This window comes from Salmo trutta, chromosome 2 (assembly GCF_901001165.1).
Source record: "Salmo trutta chromosome 2, fSalTru1.1, whole genome shotgun sequence".
Lineage (NCBI taxonomy): Eukaryota > Metazoa > Chordata > Actinopteri > Salmoniformes > Salmonidae > Salmo > Salmo trutta.
Genome location: NC_042958.1, coordinates 5,337,490 through 5,353,758, shown reverse-complemented (window position 1 = coordinate 5,353,758; position 16,269 = coordinate 5,337,490).

Here is a 16,269-nt window from a genome sequence, read left to right as displayed (position 1 = left end):
GGGGACACCGCTTGCTTCAAACATGGCACCGTGTCTGGACACATCCATCTCATACCGGGGGACACTGCCTGCTTCACAGCATGTCACAACACACACTTACTGCATAAGAAATGGTTTCTATTTAATCTAAATAAATGACTGTAAACTAACTCATAACACAAGACTTGGTGGCCAGTGTGGTTAGTGCTGAGGACCCTGGCACACATACTGTATATGGACTAGTCTACTAGAGCCAGCATCAGTTAGAATCCGACCCACTGCACTTCTCTGGCAACCTGTCCTTACATCTTTCATGTCTCCTTTTCCCTCTCCTTTACCCTCAATAAAATAAAGAAAACCCCCTCAAATATAAATACATATATAAAAATACAAGTTAATGCTATAGAGATGATAAAGAAGTTGATGAGTTTTCAGTGCTGTGCACTGCAGTGTCCTAATCTCTTTGTCCCTGTGACTGTGCCCTCCCCCCTGGAGGTCAGCATCAATAAGAAGACGGGGGAGTGGGATGCCAGCCTACCCACTAACATGGGCCTGGTGGCAGGGATCCTGGTCCAAAATGTCCTCAAGTAAGATCTGGATTACATTAGTATGGATCTGAGCCCTGGGTAATATTCATTAGGTACCAAACGGAAGAAAACTGACTAAATGAGTACAACTCTGATCATAGCCCGCCATTCATAAATACCCATAACATGGTTCCCTATGAATATATCCTTTCAGTGGTTTATGGTCCTCTAACAAGTACCTGTTGAAGTTTGACACTGTCAGTCGCTATCTGGGCTATAACACTGTGCAGGACTTCGTCCCGACAATGACTGTATCTGCTCAATGTCATGTGTACATTTATTATTTAGCTTATTTATTTAACTAGGCAAGTCAAATAAGAACAAATTCTTATTTACAATGACAGCCTACCCCAGCCAAACCCTCCTCTGGGCCCATTGTACTCCGCCCTATGGGACTCCCGATCACAGCCGGATGTGATACAGCCCAGGATTGAATCAGGGTCTGTAGTGACGCCTCTGGCTTTGGTGATGCAGTGCCTTAGACCGCTACGCCACTTCAGAACCCTAATGATGCGGGTCTTCACATTTAAAGATCTGCATCACTATTCTGACAGCTTTGCCGATTTCTTAAAGGACGTATTTTGGGTGTTGCAATGAGGATGCGTATCGCGGGTGGTAAGTTTCTCAAAACTAGAGATTTGGTTCAGAAAAAGTGAACCAATCTTTTAACATTGTTATTGATTTTACACACACAAACAGACCCAACAAACACACTATGCACCAGCCCATGATAAAACAAACACAGTGAACACCAAACTATGCACCAGCCCCATGATAAAACAAACACAGTGAACACCACACTATGCACCAGCCCATGATAAAACAAACACAGTGAACACCAAACTATGCACCAGCCCATGATAAAACAAACAAGGTGAACACCACACTATGCACCAGCCCATGATAAAACAAACACAGTTAACACCACACTATGCACCAGCCCATGATAAAACAAACACAGTGAACACCAAACTATGCACCAGCCCATGATAAAACAAACACAGTTAACACCACACTACGCACCAGCCCATGATAAAACAAACACAGTGAACACCACACTATGCACCAGCCCATGATAAAACAAACACAGTGAACACCAAACTATGCACCAGCCCCATGATAAAACAAACACAGTGAACACCACACTATGCACCAGCCCATGATAAAACAAACACAGTGAACACCAAACTATGCACCAGCCCATGATAAAACAAACAAGGTGAACACCACACTATGCACCAGCCCATGATAAAACAAACACAGTTAACACCACACTATGCACCAGCCCATGATAAAACAAACACAGTGAACACCAAACTATGCACCAGCCCATGATAAAACAAACACAGTTAACACCACACTACGCACCAGCCCATGATAAAACAAACACAGTTAACACCACACTATGCACCAGCCCATGATAAAACAAACACAGTGAACACCACACTATGCACCAGCCCATGATAAAACAAACACAGTGAACACCACACTATGCACCAGCCCCATGATAAAACAAACACAGTTAACACCACACTACGCACCAGCCCATGATAAAACAAACACAGTGAACACCACACTATGCACCAGCCCATGATAAAACAAACACAGTGAACACCACACTATGCACCAGCCCATGATAAAACAAACACAGTTAACACCACACTATGCACCAGCCCATGATAAAACAAACACAGTTAACACCACACTATGCACCAGCCCATGATAAAACAAACACAGTTAACACCACACTATGCACCAGCCCATGATAAAACAAACACAGTGAACACCACACTATGCACCAGCCCCATGATAAAACAAACACAGTGAACACCACACTATGCACCAGCCCATGATAAAACAAACACAGTTAACACCACACTATGCACCAGCCCATGATAAAACAAACACAGTGAACACCACACTATGCACCAGCCCATGATAAAACAAACACAGTTAACACCACACTATGCACCAGCCCATGATAAAACAAACACAGTGAACACCACACTATGCACCAGCCCCATGATAAAACAAACACAGTGAACACCACACTATGCACCAGCCCCATGATAAAACAAACACAGTGAACACCACACTATGCACCAGCCCATGATAAAACAAACACAGTGAACACCACACTATGCACCAGCCCCATGATAAAACAAACACAGTGAACACCACACTACGCACCAGCCCATGATAAAACAAACACAGTTAACACCACACTATGCACCAGCCCCATGATAAAACAAACACAGTTAACACCACACTATGCACCAGCCCATGATAAAACAAACACAGTGAACACCACACTATGCACCAGCCCATGATAAAACAAACACAGTGAACACCACACTATGCACCAGCCCATGATAAAACAAACACAGTGAACACCACACTATGCACCAGCCCCATGATAAAACAAACACAGTGAACACCACACTATGCACCAGCCCATGATAAAACAAACACAGTGAACACCAAACTATGCACCAGCCCATGATAAAACAAACACAGTGAACACCACACTATGCACCAGCCCATGATAAAACAAACACAGTGAACACCAAACTATGCACCAGCCCATGATAAAACAAACACAGTGAACACCACACTATGCACCAGCCCCATGATAAAACAAACACAGTTAACACCACACTATGCACCAGCCCATGATAAAACAAACACAGTGAACACCACACTATGCACCAGCCCCATGATAAAACAAACACAGTTAACACCACACTATGCACCAGCCCATGATAAAACAAACACAGTGAACACCACACTATGCACCAGCCCATGATAAAACAAACACAGTGAACACCACACTATGCACCAGCCCATGATAAAACAAACACAGTGAACACCACACTATGCACCAGCCCATGATAAAACAAACACAGTGAACACCAAACTATGCACCAGCCCATGATAAAACAAACACAGTGAACACCACACTATGCACCAGCCCATGATAAAACAAACACAGTGAACACCACACTACGCACCAGCCCATGATAAAACAAACACAGTGAACACCACACTATGCACCAGCCCATGATAAAACAAACACAGTGAACACCACACTATGCACCAGCCCCATGATAAAACAAACACAGTGAACACCACACTATGCACCAGCCCATGATAAATCAAACACAGTTAACACCACACTACGCACCAGCCCATGATAAAACAAACACAGTTAACACCACACTATGCACCAGCCCATGATAAAACAAACACAGTTAACACCACACTATGCACCAGCCCATGATAAAACAAACACAGTGAACACCACACTATGCACCAGCCCATGATAAAACAAACACAGTGAACACCACACTATGCACCAGCCCATGATAAAACAAACACAGTTAACACCACACTATGCACCAGCCCATGATAAAACAAACACAGTGAACACCACACTATGCACCAGCCCCATGATAAAACAAACACCAAAAAATAAATACAATGGAATAAATTATTTGCTCAAGTCCTCATCTAAACAGAGAATATGACAAAATGTCTTTAAATCCATTCCAGATTTAGGCTTAATCTGAGTCTGTGCAACCGTCCCATGTCTGGTAACTTTATGTGAATTGCTGTTTGACAGTTAGCCTAGAGACCTGAAATTCTGTTAGCTTGCAGCTTGTGTGTAATCCTGATTTGTTGAAGCTGACAGAGGAAATGTATGTGTTGTCCAGGGGGAGCTGGAGAAGTCCGTTTCTCTATATAAGCTGTCTCTGGACATCAGGAGGAATAGTTTTTTCACCCAAACACCCCAGTGTGGCCACAGCAGTGTTCAACCTGGCTGTACTCTACTGCCAACTGGTGAGAGGACAAACACTGCTCACACTTCATTGCATACCTTCATTGATTTAGTCTGCTTGGAGTGCCAGATGTGCAGAGTTTGCATTTTGGGGACTTATGTATTGGTTTATTAAGCCATGCAAGCTCAAACGGGCACAGATAAAGTGTTTGAAATTATTGTTCACCAGTGGCGGTCAGTGCCGTTTATGATGAGGGAGAACGATTTTACTTTTAATGAGCACGGCCTTATTTCTATTACAACATGTTGGATAACTGTCATTCATTATCCATTCACCTAGTTTAATGTAACATGGATAGGTTTAGGCTACTACATGATACTCTCATACCCGTCAGGAGGTTCCGTGTGGCTAGCTGGTAGAGCATGGTGGTTGCAAAGCCAGGGTTGTGGGTTCAATTCCCACGGGGGACCAGTACAGAAAAACATTCACTACTGTAAGTTGCTCTGGATAAGAGTGTCTCCTAAATGACAAAAAATGTAAAAATGAGGTTGATACAACCTAGCATATGAATGAAAGTTTACAAAGTAGATGTTCACTTTTGTTGTATTCCTTCTCGCCTCCATGCATTCCCCTCCTCTCACCTTTTCCCCATCGTTTGTGGACTGTCTGACAGAAGAAGCACTTCCTCATCCTTGATGTGTAGTACGGAGGAGCCAAAAAACCATGAACAAAGGCTCCAAACAAAAACAAAAATATTTACTTTTAGAAATGGTAAAGCTCTCAGTATAGTGATGCGCGTCTTTAGATGTTGTGTCATTCCCAACTTTATCTGCAACTTATGTTCCATTTTGTGTGACTTGAGCAGTTTCACACAAACACACACGCACGCACGCACGCACGCACGCACGCACGCACGCACACACACACACACACACACACACACACACACACAAACGTATTGTAATATACAGTACCAGTCAAAAGTTTGGACACACCTACTCAATCAAGGGTTTTTCTTTATTTTTACATTGTAGAATAATAGTGAAGATATCAAAACTATGAAATAACACAATATGGAATCATGTAGTAACCAAAGAAGTGTTAAACAAATCAAAATATATTTTCTATTTGAGATTCTTCAAAGTAGCCACCCTTTGCCTTGATGACAGCTTTGCACACTCTTGGCATTCTCTCAACCAGCTTCATGAGTCACCTGGAATGCATTTAAATTCACAGGTGTGCCTTGTTAAAAGTTAATTTGTGGAATTTCTTTCCTTCTTAATGTGTTTGAGCCAATCAGTTGTGTTGGTAGGGGAAGATAGCCCTACAGAAGATAGCCCTATTTGGTAAAAGACCAAGTCCATATTATGGCAAGAACCGCTCAAATAAGCAAAGACAAATAACAGTCCATAATTACTTTAAGACATGAATGTCAGTCAATTTATAAAATGTCAATAACTTTGAAGTTTCTTCAAGTGCAGTCGCAAAAACCATCAAGCGCTATGATGAAACTGGCTCTCATGAGGACCGCCACAGGAAAGGAAGATCCAGAGTTACCTCTGTTGTAGAGGATCACTTCATTAGAGTTAACTGCACCTCAGATTTCAGCCCAAATAAATGCTTCACAGAGTTCAAGTAACAGACACATCTCAACATCAACTGTTCAGAGGAGACTGTGTGAATCAGGCCTTCATGGTCGAATTGCTGCAAAGAAACCACCACTAAAGGACACCAATAATAAGAAGAGACTTTCTTGTGCCAAGAAACACGAGCAATGGACATTAGACAGGTGAATGGATGATCTCTGCATGTGTGGTTCCCACCGTGAAGCATGGAGGAGGAAGTGTGATGGTGTGGTGGTGCTTTGCTGGTGACACTCAGTGATTTATTTATAATTCAAGTCACACTTAACCAGCATGGCTACCACAGCATTCTGCAACGAAATGCCATCCCATCTGGTTTGGGCTTAGTGGGACTATCATTTGTTTTTCAACAAGACAATGACCCAAAACACCTCCAAGCTGTGTAAGGGCTATTTGACCAAGGAGAGTGATGGAATGCTGCAACAGATGACCTGGCCTCCACAATCACACAACCTCAACCCAATTGAGATGGTTTGGAATGAGTTGGACTGCAGAGTGAAGGAAAAGCAGCCAACATGTGCTCAGCATATGTGGGAACTCCTTCAAGACTCCAGGTAAAGCTGGCTGAGAGAATGCCAAGAGTGTGCAAAGCTGTCATCAAGGCAAAAGGTGGCTATTTGAAGAATCTCAAATAAAATATATTTTGATATGTTTAACACTTTTTTTGTTACTACATGATTCCATATGTGTTATTTCATAGTTGTGATGTCTTCACTATTATTCTACAATGTAGAAAATAGTATAAAATAAAGAAAAACCCTTGAATGAGTAGGTGTGTCCAAACTTTTGACTGGTACTGTACAAACAGTACAATGATCATCATCACCGTCGACAACTCCATATCTCTTTAAAAATGTACCTTGTTTTCTCTCTTCTCTATCCATCTTCCTCCCAGCTAATAGGAGGGGGACTTTGAGAAAGCAGCGGAGCTCTAGAAGTGAGCCATGGGGATTAGAGGCGGAGCCGTCATCCAGTGGGGACACGTTTACTGTGAGGGCTTTCCCCTCTCCCACACATCCCCAGGTGACACCTCCCTCTACTGCCACTCCCACGAACATGTCCATTTCCTTGTCTCCTTCTAGAAATGCAATGGTGGAGAAGGTTCGAGGGTAGTTACCTTGGATCTTCTAGAATGCATTTTTGAGAAGGGGAGGAAAGGAGTGAGGGCATGAGGAATCAAGAAATTACAATTGAGGGTCACCCAGGCTTCGCAAATCTGCATTCCCTATGTTGCTTTGAGATGCAACAATGTAGTGGTGTCGCCTGTCAAACGTACTGTAGCTAACTGCCTTTCTGGAAATATGAAGTATGCTTTCTCATGTCTGTTCAATTGCTGTATTGATTAGCGTTTACATTATTTTTGTATACACATTATTAATGTAATTCTGATTTATTATTATTATTATTATGAAAGAATGTGAAATGACATCAACACCAAGTTATGAAGATTGTTTTATTCCATTTTCACAAATGTTTCCAAATTACCGTGGATCTCTGATACTGTCGATGGAAGCATATAGCTGTCGATGAATTAGCATTTCAAACAGAATTCACATCTATATGCTCCCATAAATATTGTATGTGTGCTCATATAATACAATGAATGGGAGCTGTTTTGATAAAGAATGCTATCTCTTTTTTTGGTACTTTTGCTGTGTCAATTATGCAATCAGTCTCCATGCAGTACAGGAATAGATATGAATGCATATTTTAATGTGTAAACTTTGACATATGCCTGTTTTGAATTTGTTCTTAACTGACTTGCCTAGTTAAATAAAGATTTAAAAAAATATTTATTTAAAAGATGGACTCTCAATCTGATGCCATGTTGCGTATCAACATTTCTTTTTAAATAATTGAGCGGCGTTTTAAATTAATTTACCTCATAGTATGCAAGTAAAAGAATGAGGTTCAAACCATCAGTTTTTCACAACAACAGAGAATGTTTCATCTCTTGCCACATGTTTTCAAAGGTGTATATTCACAAAACACAAAACTGAAGAAAACAGACAGAAGCAGGTAGGTACTACCTGTAATTGTCCAATACGAAACTCTTATTTTCGTGCACATCGTTTTTCGTCGCAAAAACAGTTTGCTACGATGCGCATTAATACGATCCTGGTTGAGCCTTCATTGTCTGGTTGAATGTACATGAAGCCAAGAGGGACACAAAGTATCAAAACTCTGCCATTTTTTATGTGTCAAACAAAGGGCTGTAGGTATCATAGCGGGTTAGAGCTTTGCGCCAGTAACCGAATGGTCAACGGTTCGAATACCCAAGTTGAAAACTTAGCTCTAATTTTCACCAATCAGTCAAGGAAAAACCATGAACAATAATCAAATATTCTGTATTCTAGCTAATAAATACTTTATTGAAACAGTGTGTCGGGTAAATTTTCAGTTACAGTTATATCAGTTTAAAAAGCTGAGAGTAGGACACGGAGTAGCTCTGGTCCAGGGTAATACATGCTTGTTGATCCTTCAAGGCCCTGGACCAGAGCTAGACAGGAAGCAGGTACAGTAAGAGGCAGGTTTGTCATGCAGAGAAATGTTGGTCCTCATTCAACGTCATTCAAAATGTTTTTAGAAGTAAAAGGGAAAATGCATTATTAAGAATCCAGTTTAAATGAGCATTCTTTACAATTGGTCAGAGGCTGCGTCCATAACTGCAGTGATAGGTTACTTTATTCAATTCTGAGGGTTACACCAATATTTCCTCTCGGTCAACAGGTGATACACAAGCACAACTCATTATACAGCTAACACAGTGGCGGTTGGTGCCATTTAAGATGATGGAGGACAATTCTTTTTATTTATGAGCATGGCCTTATTTCTATAACAGAATATATGGATGACTGTCATTCATATTCCATTCGCCCAGTTCACTATAACATTTATAGGTTTAGGCTACTATATGATGCTAGAATTTTCCCTAAACCCATCATGAGGTTGCTACAACCTAATCTACGAATTAAAGTTTACAATGTAGGTGCACAGGTTGAGAGAGATTTGAGTAATCAAGGTGACAGACAGTGACACATTCAATATTACCTTGCACACTCTTGCCTGCATCAAGCTGATCTAGGGTGTAATAATTAGTCCAACAGTTGCAAACGAGACTTTCAATTGGTTCAGATATGTTTATCCATGTTTCGTTCAGTTTTACTTCCGTTTAAGAAACGTTTTTTCAACAGAATCGGCGGAATGAATACACCCATGATCACATGCAAAAACACTTTATAGCAGCCACATATAAACAGCATGGTCCCTTTGATCGTTGGATAATTCCTTCTCACTCTCCTCCTCTTCTCCTCTCCTTCTCTCACCTTTTACTTTCGCTTGCGGACTTCAGTGCACAACACATCAGCTGTCTGTGACCAGGCAAAATAAACTGTTGTATCAACTATTGAATTTCTCTATCTTTGAGTCAACTATTGGGTGGACAACATGTCAGTTCATGCTGCAAGAGCTCTGATAGGTTGGAGGATGTCCTCCAAAACTTGTCATAATTACTGTGTAAGTCTATGAAACGGGATAAGAACCATGAGCCTTCTAGGTTTTGTATTGAAGTCAATATACCCAGAGGAGGACGGAAGCTAGCTGTCCTCCGGCTACACCATGGTGCTACCCTACAGAGTGCTGTTGAGGCTACTGTAGGCACACTATATATAGACTTTCTTTTTTTTCTATTGTGTTATTGACTGTACGCTTGTTTATTCCATGTGTAACGCTGTGTTGTTGTTTCTGTCGCACTGGTTTGCTTTATCTTGGCCAGGTCGCAGTTGTAAATGAGAACTTGTTCTCAACTAGCTTACCTGGTTAAATAAAGGTGAAATATATATATATTTTTAAAGTAGACCTTCATTGCTATACAGGGTGTTTTAATAACATTTTTGGTGATGTGAATATATTTAGTATAGTTTTATCAAAAAATATTGACATGGCCAGCACTATAAACCATTTATCCATTCTTGCTGCAGCTTTAGCTTATCTCAAAATAACAGTGTTGCAAACCTTCTATAATGGTGTGAAAACCAGCGTGCTGCAAACGTTCTATAATGGTGTGAACACCAGCGTGCTGCAGACGTTCTAAAATGGTGTGAACACCAGCGTGCTGCAGACGTTCTAAAATGTTGTGAACACCAGCGTGCTGAAAACATTCTAAAATGGTGTGAAAACCAGTGTGTTGCAAACGTTCTAAAATGGTGTGAACACCAGCGTTTTGCAAACATTCTAAAATGGTGTGAACACCAGCGTTTTGCAAACTTTCAAAAATTATGTAAAAACCAGCGTGCTGCAAACATTCAAAAATGGTGTGAACACCAGCGTTTTGAAAAAGTTCTAAAATGATGTGAAAACCGGCGTGCTGCAAACATTCTAAAATGGTGTGAACACCAGCGTTTTGCAAGCGTTCTAAAATGGTGTGAAAACCAGCGTGCTGCAAACATTCTAAAATGGTGTGAAAACCAGCGCGCTGCAAACATTCTAAAATGGTGTGAACACCAGCGTGCTGCAAATGTTCTAAAATGTTTTGTTACCAGTGCTTTTTTTGTTGGCATGATTAGTCCTCACTGTTGCTCCTAAGGCACTAATCTGGTGAGCACCTTTGGAGCTCCGCCCAAGCAAAGCATTTGATTGGTTTTACTTGTTGCAAGGCGTCACTGATTTACACCAGGTTACGAACACCTCCTTAAGTGATTTCTGCAATGGAACTTCCCCAGGCTTCACATTCTAGGGATGAGGCTAATGCTCCCCATACAGATGCTACAGTATTCTTAAAAGTTTTGTTTGGTACTGACCTTCTCAGGGATGATGTAGGCCACAGGGATGCCCACTGGGAGGTCAGGGATTGGGCCTGAGGATGCCTGGAGCTTCTCATCAGTCACCTCCGACACAAGCTCAATACCTGACAGAGCATAGGTCAGTAATGGTACCTAGACAGGCTCACTTACTATGGTAAGTACATTGAGACAATATCAAAGCCCTAGCTCACCCCAATCATTTTCCTCGTGAACCACCTCCATAACATCTCTCTCCTTTTTTCTGTGGCCTACAAAGCAACACCATCAATTACAACTGTACTTAGTCATATACATCCCCCTAGGTCATGATGAGAGAGAGAGAGAGAGAGAGAGAGAGAGAGAGAGAGAGAGAGAGAGAGAGAGAGAGAGAGAGAGAGAGAGGTGTTCCCTGCTGTGGCGGTCATCACATGTGAAGTTGGCCTTCATGACCATAGTGGGGAAGAAGTCCTTTACAGTGTTGTAGCTCATGTATTGGCTGACCGTGTCCAACTTCAACAGGTACCTGTTAAAGGACCATAAACCACTGTAAGGATATATTCATAGGAATCCATGTTCTGGGTATTTGTGTACGGTGGGCTACGATCAGAGTTGTATTAATTAGGGCAAACCGTAGCCAAACATTTCACAACAGAAAACAAAAAAAACAAGTGTTTCTTATTGGACAAGTTCAGGTAACGTCTCCCTGTTTTTTAGTCAGTTTTCTTCCGTTTGGTACCTAATGAATATTACCCAGGGCTCAGATCCATACTAGTGTAATCCAGATCTTACTTGAGGACATTTTGGACCAGGATCCCTGCCACCAGGCCCATGTTAGTGGGTAGGCTGGCATCCCACTCCCCCGTCTTCTCATTGATGCTGACCTCCAGGGGGGAGGGCACAGTCACAGGGACAAAGAGATTAGGACACTGCAGTGCACAGCACTGAAAACTCACCAACTTCTTTATCATCTCTATAGCATTAACTTGTATTTTTATATATGTATTTATATTTGAGGGGGTTTTCTTTATTTTATTGAGGGTAAAGGAGAGGGAAAAGGAGACATGAAAGTAAGGACAGGTTGCCAGAGAAGTGCAGTGGGTCGGATTCTAACTGATGTTGACTGCGGTAGACTATTCCATATATGTGTGCCAGGGTCGTCTGAATGTGCCAGAGCTCAGAATAACTGAGGAATATACGAACGCTCAACACCCGTTGAATATTGCAGGTATCAGTAAACGTTGGCACAGTTACAGTCACCAACGCTCTGGATAACATGAAAACCATCGAACCAGCTCTGCTAGGGAGAGAAAATTTGTCCTATTTTTGTGTCTGGAAGTAGCTAACAAGTTAGCCAACGTTAGCCTGATAGCTTGGGTGCTTGACTGTCGTTGTGAGGTCAAAGGCTCGGATCAATCCTACTCCTCTGCCAGAGCGTCCAGTGTGCACTTAGAACGCTCAGAGAACTAAATACTCTGAATTTACAAACGGACAATCTGACAACGCTCTGAAATTACGAACACCCAGAGGGCACTCTTACGAACATACCCTATGACAAGAGTGCTCTGAAATCGGAGAAGATATCCAGAGTGTATTTACGAATGCACCCTATGTTTGAGTAAGTAAAACTCCCATGAGCCTGCTGGAGAATAGATATTTTGTTCCCAGTTATCCCTCTGGCTTTGCCTCTTCCTGTGGTTTGACACACATTTCTATTAATTACTATTGTTCCCACCTTGGGCCAATCGGTGTAATTTTGTAAATGATGGAGCTCTATGGCAAAGCACAAAATCGGGCCAGTTTCTTCACAATCGGGCCAGTTTCGTCAAAATCGGGCCAGTGCTGTCTGAGATATCACGTACGAAAGGACGGACACCGAGCCACAGTCCACATTCATCGTGTGGAACAATTATGGGAACACCCTCCATTAACACCTAACTTTAATTTACAAGAACAAAAAGGAAAAAAATGACTTAAATCTGAATGTAACATTAGACATTTATGACATTTAATAAATACCTGTAGATGTTGGCTCTCATTTGAATGAAATGAAAATAAATTGCTAAATTGATTAGCACATTACAGCAAATGTGCATGTAAATAACAGCGATCTATTATAATTTGACTTGAATTATACAACACTTATCATAGAACGTTTCCTCAACGTGAGAGTATCTCTTCATAAGACTGATATTTTTTAATGAGATATAGAGAAACTTCTAAACAGATGGAGAGAGAAACTTGGGGGTTTGCGGCAGGAGAATGCAGCACACTGGTAAGGGACGTCTCGACACCTTGCTTACAAAGATTTGAACATGACTCCGTTTGCTCCTGAATATTCTCTATGGTTCCCGCCGTTTGCTCCCCTTTCCTGATGCTTGTGCTATCCCTTGGTGCATTTGTTTTTGTTACTTATGAATAGATTACAAATGCTTATTCCTGCAACGGTGGAATCCTTTTAATATTACCAACTCGAGAAAGCTGTCTGACTTGATCAAAAATACTGCCTACAGTCTGGTTTTCGGCACAGGTTTGTTCCTCCTCTCTAGGCTTGTTGTGAAAGTGAGATAGGGTAGAGGGACCGAGAAACCAACACAAATAGGCTTCATCTCTTATCTGGCTCATTTTATGTACTGTACTGTACATTTAATGCAATCATTAGGCCTATTCCATGTAGGCTAATGTTTGAAGATATTACTTGTAATTGATTTTCTCAAATCGTTTTGTTGACGTCTTCGCAGAGCATTTCAGCTGAACAACAAGTCATTTGTGGTTGTTAACTATGTTGGTTTACTATATACTGTAATTGTATATGACACAATTGGGTCATGCATTGGTCATCTTAGCATCATTAGACATTATTCAATGAGAAAGTCTTCAGTTCGATATTTTATCGTCGTCCACAGTAGCCATATTTCCCAGAACTCCTCTTGAAGTTCCTCCCTGGCCACAACATCACAGCACATGCCTTGAGTCTGTACCACTCTCCAGCTCTCTCATCTGTCAGTGGAGCAGGCGGTACATTCAGTTTTGAAATAATCTGAGACAGCTTCATTGCCTGCAGACGGTACATGGCCAGATCCATATACTGATGCACTAGCTATCTCATTAGTTTCTGACCCGCGGGAAATTCACAGGTGGAACAAATCAACAGCAGCTTACAACAACAAGTTCCACATTTATGTTAGCGGCTGCTTCCTAGAGCTCTCTCTGGTCATTATGCCCAAATGAACACACACAACTCAAAGTCAATTAAGCCAATGAGGGTTTTAATTACGAGCGAAAATATGGATATTGCCACAAGGATGTTGTCTAGGGATTGATTTATCCAGATCTGCCGATATGCAAAAATTAAATGGGGACAACTGACACATTTGATGTCTATTTTTGAGATAAATATCTGTTTTCACTAGCTATATAAATGTTTTGTTTACATGTCTTCACTGTGGTCCTTCGTACTGTAGCTCAGTTGGTAGAGCATGGTGCTTGTAGTGCAAGGGTAGTGGGCTTGATTCCCGGGACCACCAATATGTAAAATGTATGCACGCATGACTGTAAGTTGCTTTGGATAAAAGCATCTACTAAATGTCTTATATTATTACTGAGCAGGAACGGCACCAGGATTGTTTCTCTCCCGGTGCTAAGGGGGAGCTTGACCAATACGTGGGGGGCGCTAAGAAAATAGTCGATTTTCATTACTTCAGAGTTATAAGGAAGGTCGTGTTTTTTTTTATAAAAGCAGATATGTCACCCAGCACAATCTATATAAATGTAGTTTTGAATTGAATTTGGCCAAAGAAAATTCAACAAAATAGCTATAAGCCTAAAACAAGTGACCACAAGGCAATGACAAAAACGTATTTCACGTGCAAAGGTGAAAGACTTAAGCACCAAATAGTGCCCATGCAGTGCATGAAGTCTTTTAGTAACAGCAATACAATACATCCAAAATGCGACAACAACAAGAAGTGCATTTATTCCATATGCATAATCAGACAACTGTGCATTGGTAATAATGTTTCGAATGAAATGGCTATCACAACGTCAGAAATTAAATTAATAATATCCAAATTGCAGCCACAACGAGAAGTGCAATGCATTTAGCCTATGCCTGTTTACTGTGCACACACTTGTAAAACGAACGGGCTATCACCACAATCTTAGTGATAATATTTCTATTGCAAACAAAAATAACTTGTAGGCCAACGATATACAGTTGAAGTCGGAAATTTACATAAACTTAGATTGGAGTCATTAAAACTAGTTTTTCAACCGCTCCACAAATGTCTTGTTAACAAACTGTAGTTTTGGCAAGTCGGTTAGGACATCTACTTTGTGCATGACACAAGTCATTTTTCCAACAATTGTTTACAGACTATTTCACTTATAATTCACTGTATCACAAGTCCAGTGGGTCAGAAGTTTACGTACACTAAGTTGACTGTGCCTTTAAACAGCTTGGAAAATTCCAGAAAATTATGGCATGGCTTTAGAAGCTTCTGATAGGCTAATTGACATCATCTGAGTCAATTGGAGGTGTACCTGTGGATGAATTTCAAGGTCTACCTTCAAACTCAGTGCCTCTGTGCTTGACATCATGGGAAAATCAATAGAAATCAGCCTAGACCTCAGAAAAAAATTGTAGACCTCCACAAGTCTGGTTCATCCTTGGGAGCAAGTTCCAAATGCTTGAAGGTACCACGTTCATCTGTTCAAACAATAGTATACAAGTATAAACACCATGGGACCATGCAGGGACCGTCATACCGCTCAGGAAGGAGACGCGTTCTGTCTCCTAGAGATGAACGTACTTCGTTGAGAAAAGTGCAAATTATTCCCAGAACATCAGCATAGAACCTTGTGAAGATTCTGGAGGAAACAGGTACAGAAGTATCTATATCCACAGTAAAACAAGTCCTATATCGACACAACCTGAAAGGCCGCTCAGCAAGGAAGAAGCTACTGCTTCAAAACCGCCATAAAAAAAAACAGACTACGGTTTGCAACTGCACATGGGGACAAAGATCGTACTTTTTGGAGAAATGTCCTCTGGTCTGATGAAACAATAATAGAACTGTTTGGCCATAATGACCATCGTTATGTTTGGAGGAAAAATGGGGAAGCTTGCGAGGCCGAAGAACATCCCAACCGTGAAGCCCGCGGCTGGCAGCATCATGCTGTGGGGGTGCTTTGCTGCAGGAGGGACTGGTGCACTTCACAAAATAGATGTCATCATGAGGGAGGAAAATGATGTGGGTATATTGAAGCAACATCTCAAGACATCAGTCAGGAAGTTAAAGCTTGGTCGCAAATGGGTCTTCCAAATGGACAATAACCCCAAGCATGCTTCCAAAGTTGTGGCAAAATCGCTTATCCTCTTTAGGATTTGCGAACCGCTAGCGCCCCACCTTGACAACATCCTGTGAAATTGCAGAGCGCGAAATTCAAAATACAAAATACATAATATTAAACATTCATGAAAATACAAGCGTTACACATCGGT